General features: G+C 42.4%; 1 long non-coding RNA gene and 11 other non-coding genes across 14 annotated transcripts; all 12 read right to left on the bottom strand.

The window, feature by feature from the left end:
• Positions 1–1,382: 1,382 nt before the first annotated feature.
• LOC124007118 lies at positions 1,383–5,472 on the bottom strand. 3 transcript variants are annotated; one of them, XR_006833873.1, is made up of 9 exons: positions 5,244–5,472; positions 4,896–4,961; positions 4,556–4,601; positions 4,292–4,342; positions 4,008–4,056; positions 2,434–2,484; positions 2,165–2,192; positions 1,912–1,967; positions 1,383–1,702 (listed from the first exon to the last, which is right to left on the bottom strand). It is a non-coding gene; the product is annotated as an uncharacterized LOC124007118 (long non-coding RNA). The 3 variants fall into 3 exon arrangements; XR_006833874.1 differs by lacking the exons at positions 1,383–1,702; positions 1,912–1,967; positions 2,165–2,192; positions 2,434–2,484 and adding exons at positions 3,304–3,369; positions 3,732–3,777; XR_006833875.1 differs by lacking the exons at positions 4,008–4,056; positions 4,292–4,342; positions 4,556–4,601; positions 4,896–4,961; positions 5,244–5,472 and adding exons at positions 2,696–2,744; positions 2,970–3,014.
• On the bottom strand, positions 1,771–1,844 carry LOC124007592. Its single transcript, XR_006833972.1, has one exon. It is a non-coding gene; the product is annotated as a small nucleolar RNA SNORD65 (small nucleolar RNA).
• LOC124007586 lies at positions 2,040–2,114 on the bottom strand. The gene has a single exon (XR_006833966.1). It is a non-coding gene; the product is annotated as a small nucleolar RNA SNORD65 (small nucleolar RNA).
• Positions 2,298–2,372, bottom strand: LOC124007589. Its single transcript, XR_006833969.1, has one exon. It is a non-coding gene; the product is annotated as a small nucleolar RNA SNORD65 (small nucleolar RNA).
• On the bottom strand, positions 2,564–2,638 carry LOC124007591. The gene has a single exon (XR_006833971.1). It is a non-coding gene; the product is annotated as a small nucleolar RNA SNORD65 (small nucleolar RNA).
• Positions 2,846–2,920, bottom strand: LOC124007590. The gene has a single exon (XR_006833970.1). It is a non-coding gene; the product is annotated as a small nucleolar RNA SNORD65 (small nucleolar RNA).
• On the bottom strand, positions 3,096–3,163 carry LOC124007577. The gene has a single exon (XR_006833958.1). It is a non-coding gene; the product is annotated as a small nucleolar RNA SNORD49 (small nucleolar RNA).
• LOC124007575 lies at positions 3,494–3,567 on the bottom strand. The gene has a single exon (XR_006833956.1). It is a non-coding gene; the product is annotated as a small nucleolar RNA SNORD49 (small nucleolar RNA).
• LOC124007593 lies at positions 3,876–3,950 on the bottom strand. The gene has a single exon (XR_006833973.1). It is a non-coding gene; the product is annotated as a small nucleolar RNA SNORD65 (small nucleolar RNA).
• On the bottom strand, positions 4,156–4,230 carry LOC124007587. The gene has a single exon (XR_006833967.1). It is a non-coding gene; the product is annotated as a small nucleolar RNA SNORD65 (small nucleolar RNA).
• Positions 4,423–4,497, bottom strand: LOC124007585. The gene has a single exon (XR_006833965.1). It is a non-coding gene; the product is annotated as a small nucleolar RNA SNORD65 (small nucleolar RNA).
• On the bottom strand, positions 5,101–5,167 carry LOC124007576. The gene has a single exon (XR_006833957.1). It is a non-coding gene; the product is annotated as a small nucleolar RNA SNORD49 (small nucleolar RNA).
• Positions 5,473–6,002: the final 530 nt, after the last annotated feature.

Raw genomic sequence — 6,002 nt, 5'->3', positions numbered from 1 at the left:
CCCCCGTAGCACTCACTTCCATCATCATGAAGTGCTTTGAGAGAAAAGTCCAGGACCATATCACCACCCTACCTGACACCCTAGACCCACTCCAATTTGCTTACCGCCCAAATAGGTCCACAGACGATGCAATCTCAACCACACTGCCCACTGCCCTAACCCATCTGGACAAGAGGAATACCTATGTGAGAATGCTGTTCATCAACTACAGCTCGGCATTTAACACCATAGTACTGGACTTCCTGACGGTCGCCCCTAGGTGGTGAGGGTAGGCAACATCTCCGCTGATCTTCAACACTGGGCCCCACAAGGGTGCGTTCTGAGCCCTCTCCTGTACTCCCCGACTGCATGGCCATGCACTCCAGCTCAATCAAGTTTGCGGACGACAACAGTGGTAGGCTTGATTACCAACAACGACGAGACTGCCTACAGGGAGGAGAGGGCCCTCGGAGTGTGGTGTCAGGAAAATAACCTCACACTCAAATGTCAACAAAACTGAGATTATTTTGGACTTCAGGAAACAGAGGGACCACCCCCCTATCCACATCAATGGAACAGTAGTGGAAAGGATAGTAAGTTCCTCGGCGTATACATCACAGACAAACTGAATTGGGCCACCCACAGACAGCATCGTGAAGGCGCAGCAGCGCCTCCAACCTCAGGCTGAAGAAATTCGGCTCGTCACCAAAAGCACAAACCTCTAGAGCGTCCTGTATCACCGCCTGGTACGGCAACTGCTCCGCTCACAAACGAAAGGCTCTCCAGATGGTAGATAGGTCTGCACAACGCATTTACCGGGGGCAAACTACATGCCCTCCCGGACACCTACACCACCCGATGTCACAGGAAGTGATAATCAAGGACAACCACCCGAGCCACTGCCTGTTCACCCCACTATCATCCAGAAGGCGAGGGCAGTACAGGTGCATCAAAGCTGGGACCAAGACTGAAAAACCACTTCTCTCAAGGCCATCACTGTTAAACAGCCACCACTAACATTGAGTGGCTGCTGCAAACACCGACTCAACTCCAGCCACTTTAATAATGGGAATTGATGTAAAATATATCAGTAGCAACTTTAAATGCTACCTAATGTTTACATACCCTCAACATTCATCTCATATGTATCACTAGCCACTGTTTACATACTCATATCTATATACTGTATCTTGCCTATGCCGTTCTGTACCATCAATCATTCATATCTTTATGTACATATTCTTTATCCCCTTACACTTGTGTGTATAAGACAGTAGTTTTGGAATCGTTAGCTAGATTACTTAAGGTTATTACTGCATTGTCGGAACTAGAATGCTTGCCATGTGTATGTGACAAATACATTTTGATTTGGGCTCACATTTAATAATCCAACTGACACGGGGTACTGTGTGTAGGCTGGTAAACAACCTCAATTTAATTCAAGCTGTAACAAAATGTGAATAAAGTACTGGGTTGTGAACACATACAGTTATACTTCTTTACATCTTAAATAGGTGAAGTGTCACAGTATAACATTTACACATTTTTAAATATCCAACTCAAAGTGACGGCCCATAAACAGCAATTTGAGTTCAGAACTAAATATCACCACCGAACAAAACTCAAGGCAATAGATAGGAAAGGCTCTTCTAAATTGTGATCGGGTACACATGGAGGGTAGGTTGGGGCTGAAAATCAGCAAGGGGCATCAGACGAGGAACACCTGAAATAAAACGACTGCCATTAGCTGAATAAATGGGAAGTTAAGAAATGGTGAAGCGTGTACTAATGTCTCAGAAAACCGAATGTCACCACTATACAATCTGACGGTAATTCCAGCTGTTTCAGTTTAGTATTCATCATAGCATAAATAAGCAATTATTCTTTCCAGCTGACCACAAGGCAGCGTGTTGCCAGGGTGAACAGCCTTACCCCAGTCAACATGTCCAGTTCTGAGACGGCAGGGATGTTTTGCAAAGGCAGCCTACCTGAAAAGTAAAAAAAGCTTGAGTGAAAATGTACAATTTTATATAAGCAAATGACAACTCATAGCCAGTCATGTTCAGAAAACCGAATATCACCACTGTACAATCTGACGGTAATTCCAGCTATTTTCAGTTTAGTATTCATCACAACCAGACAGACAAGTGACAGGTGGGGTGTAGCCAGAGGGTGTTCTTCCTACCTTTCACAGCGTTGGTTCAGTTCCACACCTGTTCAAAACAATCAAGACAAGATTTGAAAATTAATAAAAAAGCCTAATCAGTCCACTAGAAAGAACAAAACTACAGTAGGAATATAAAGTCACTGCCTGTCCTGTTCAGAAAACCGAATATCACCACTGTACAATCTGACGGTAATTCCAGCTATTTTCAGTTTAGGATTCATCACAACCAGACAGCTACTCCAAGAATGGGCCAGGTGAGGTGTAGACTAGGGGGTGGGGTCATGTACCTTTAAAGATGATGTCTCCACTCCAGCCACATCCTTGATTCAGTTCCACACCTGTTCAAAACCACCATTAGAATAGGCACACAATCAACTGGAGTTCATAACAGTAGAAATTGAGATTCACTGTCTTCCTGTTCAGAAAACCGAATATCACCACTGTACAATCTGACGGTAATTCCAGCTATTTTCAGTTTGGGATTCATCACAACAAGATTAATCAGCTACCCAGAGAATGGGACAGTTGAGGTGTGGGTTTTAGTCTGACCTTGGCAGATGAGTCTCCATGCCATCAACTCATTGGGGCAGCTTCACACCTGTTAAATGGCATAGGGGTTGTGAAAATGAATAAATGCAACTACCCATTAGCAGGTCTTAGAGAGAAACGCAACTAGAGAATTGAAAATCAGCCTGTCGTGTTCAGAAAACCGAATATCACCACTGTACAATCTGACGGTAATTCCAGCTATTTTCAGTTTAGGATTCATCACAACCAGACAGTTAGACAGAGTGAAAGTCTAGTGTGGGTGTGGTAGTTTTACCTTTTGAGGTGATGTCTCCACCATTAAGTACTTGATGGAGTCTCCTGTTTAAAAAACAATCATAGGGGTTATTAGAATCTATAAGCAGTAACACCACTGTGCATGATGATCTAAAACAGCTTTGTTACTCAGTAGTTGAATAAACTCATCAGTTGTCGCATCAAACTCTTCCTATTCAAGCTTTCATCACTGACAGAGCTGTGGCTATGGTGCCTCTGATCAAAGATTTGAACAGAGAACAAGATATGATGTTCTTTAAATTAAACTCGTACTCAATTTGCCATTGAATACATTGCTAGTCAGGCCTAACTTTTTTATTTTTTATAAATATGTACTTGCCATGTGTATGTCTTCATGTGTATGGTTCAGCCACAGGCCACGAGGGAGTAGGCTCCCAAATCTAGAACAAAACATACCATTTCAGCAAAGTATTGTCAGGACCAGCATTTCAACAGTGTTAGCTAAGTTAAAGGGCAATGCATCTGTTAGGTGGCTTTCATCATTTGTGGATCAGATGGCTAGCTAGTAAGCTAACAGTTTAGGAATCTTCGTCAGTTTCGCATCGGACGGCACTTCCTATATCGGTATCATCACATCCACAAACTTTCCAATTAAGCCACTTGTTACTGGCCAACTTCCACAAAGTCACAGCAGCATGGTCTAAGTCTAAATATCACCACTGTACTATTGACAGTAACTACAGCTATTGTCTGCTTAGGATTCATCACAAACAGCCTGCCGGGGTGTGTTAACTTAATGTACCTTTTCAGATGTCCACACCATCCACATTCTTGGTTCTGTTGCACACCTATTTAAACCACCAAGTAAAAAGAATAGGAACACAATCAACTAGAGTTCATATGGAATTGGAAATTGAGTATGAAAATTAAATTCACTGCCTGTCCTGTTCAGAAAACCGAATATCACCACTGTACAATCTGACGGTAATTCCAGCTATGTTCAGTTTGGGATTCATCACAACAAGATTAGACCGCTACCCAGAGAATGGGACAGTTGAGGTGTGGGTTTTAGTCTGACCTTGGCAGATGAGTCTCCATGCCATCAACTCATTGGGGCAGCTTCACACCTGTTAAATGGCATAGGGGTTATGAAAATGAATGCAACTAATCATTAGCAGTTCTTAGAGAGAAACGCAACTAGAGAATTGAAAATCACAGCCTGCCCTGTTCAGAAAACCGAATATCACCACTGTACAATCTGACGGTAATTCCAGCTATTTTCAGTTTAGGATTCATCACAACCAGACAGCTACTCAAAGAATGGGCCAGGTGAGGTGTAGACTAGGGGGTGGGGTCATGTACCTTTAAAGATGATGTCTCCACTCCAGCCACATCCTTGATTCAGTTCCACACCTGTTCAAAACCACTATTAGAATAGGCACACAATCAACTGGAGTTCATAACAGTATAAATTGAGAGTCACTGTCTGTCCAGTTCAGAAAACCGAATATCACCACTGTACAATCTGACGGTAATTCCAGCTATTTTCAGTTTAGTATTCATCACAACCAGACAGTTGCTTACAGTCAGTGCCTCAAAACGATTGAGTGGGTGTGGCAGTCTTACCTTTCGAGGTTAAGTCTCCTTGCAATCAAGTCAACCCGGGCAGCGTCTGTTTAAAAAAAAAAATCCCAGGGGTTATGATAATCTATAAAAGCAATAACCTTTATTCAGGAGACTACCTCGCTGCTCAGAAGTACCCGAAATATAGAAAAAAAAATTCAGCAAACTCCTATTCAAGCTTTCGTCACTGAAAGCACTGTGGCCAGACAGTGAATATTCAATTATTTGATCAGACTAGATACCAGTTGAAATAAAACAATAAACAAATCTTAAGTGTCCCATGGAATAGCCAACCAGACATTAGTCAGGCCTAGCTGGCGGAGAAGAGCCCAGTTGAATTTACCTGCCATGTGCGCAGTCATTGGCGAGTACGGCTTCAGTTCAGTCCACATAAGCCAGGTATAGACAGCTAGAACAAAAATGTAAAATGTATTAATGCATTTGGACTAGCATTTTAAATAGTGTTAGCAAAATGAGGGCACTGCATCTGCTGTAGTGGTAACTGGTTGGTTTTCATCGTTTGTGGATCAGATGGCTAGCTAGCAAGCTAACAGTTTAGGAATCTTCGTCAGTTTCGCATCGGACGGCACTTCCTATATCGGTATCATCACATCCATAAACTAACAAAACAAAACACTTGTTAACTCGAAAGCATTATCAACTAGTTAATATCTTCGCCTGGCAGACTTACCACCGCATGGTTTCAAAACGTTCAGAGATGCCCACGTGCATGGTTCTGCAAGTCCCCAAAGTAGCTACTGTTAACTACTGAACTAATAACGAGGGCAAGACTTAAAGGACAGCACTATACCAATAAGTAGATACTAAAGAAGCATTTCTAACATATCATCTTCCATAATGCAGAGGACGCTCTGCTTCAGCAAGTCAACCACTGGACTCATCGGAGAGAAGAACGCGCGAGAGAGAGAGAATACACGTCGCCAGTCCGGTATTTATAGTGCACCGGTGACGTACACCACAAATGCAGTCGGCTGAAGTTTTACGTAAGGCACAACGCTGGTAGGACGTCATCCGACGTGTGTGTGTTCCCTTCTCAACCAATCACTGCACACTTTACCAAAAGTCATGTCAAGCGTGAGAATAATGAATATAAACATTTTATTCAAACGACTCTAGAGTGAAGCAGAGATAAGCATGGGTTAAACCTTCATCATATCAGCTGTCCCAAATAGTATGTAAATGTATTTTACTTGTATGTGGGTAAAATGAAAGCATCAATCATAAATTATAAAAATAATTTAATGGAAATATTGTACTTTTATTTGTCGTTGATATAGGCTATTAAGGGGATTTGACTCTTGTATATGAAGTTCAAAATGTTCATACTTAAAATGTTTCACACAAGGCTAGCGCGCACTTCAGGACAGCTCACCCGCGCCTAGCCCTGGTCCAGGTCCTAGTACGTGTTTCTTAATCATGTAAGAACGGG

This window comes from Oncorhynchus gorbuscha, linkage group LG20 (assembly GCF_021184085.1).
Source record: "Oncorhynchus gorbuscha isolate QuinsamMale2020 ecotype Even-year linkage group LG20, OgorEven_v1.0, whole genome shotgun sequence".
NCBI lineage: Eukaryota > Metazoa > Chordata > Actinopteri > Salmoniformes > Salmonidae > Oncorhynchus > Oncorhynchus gorbuscha.
This window is presented reverse-complemented; position numbering and strand designations above follow the sequence as displayed.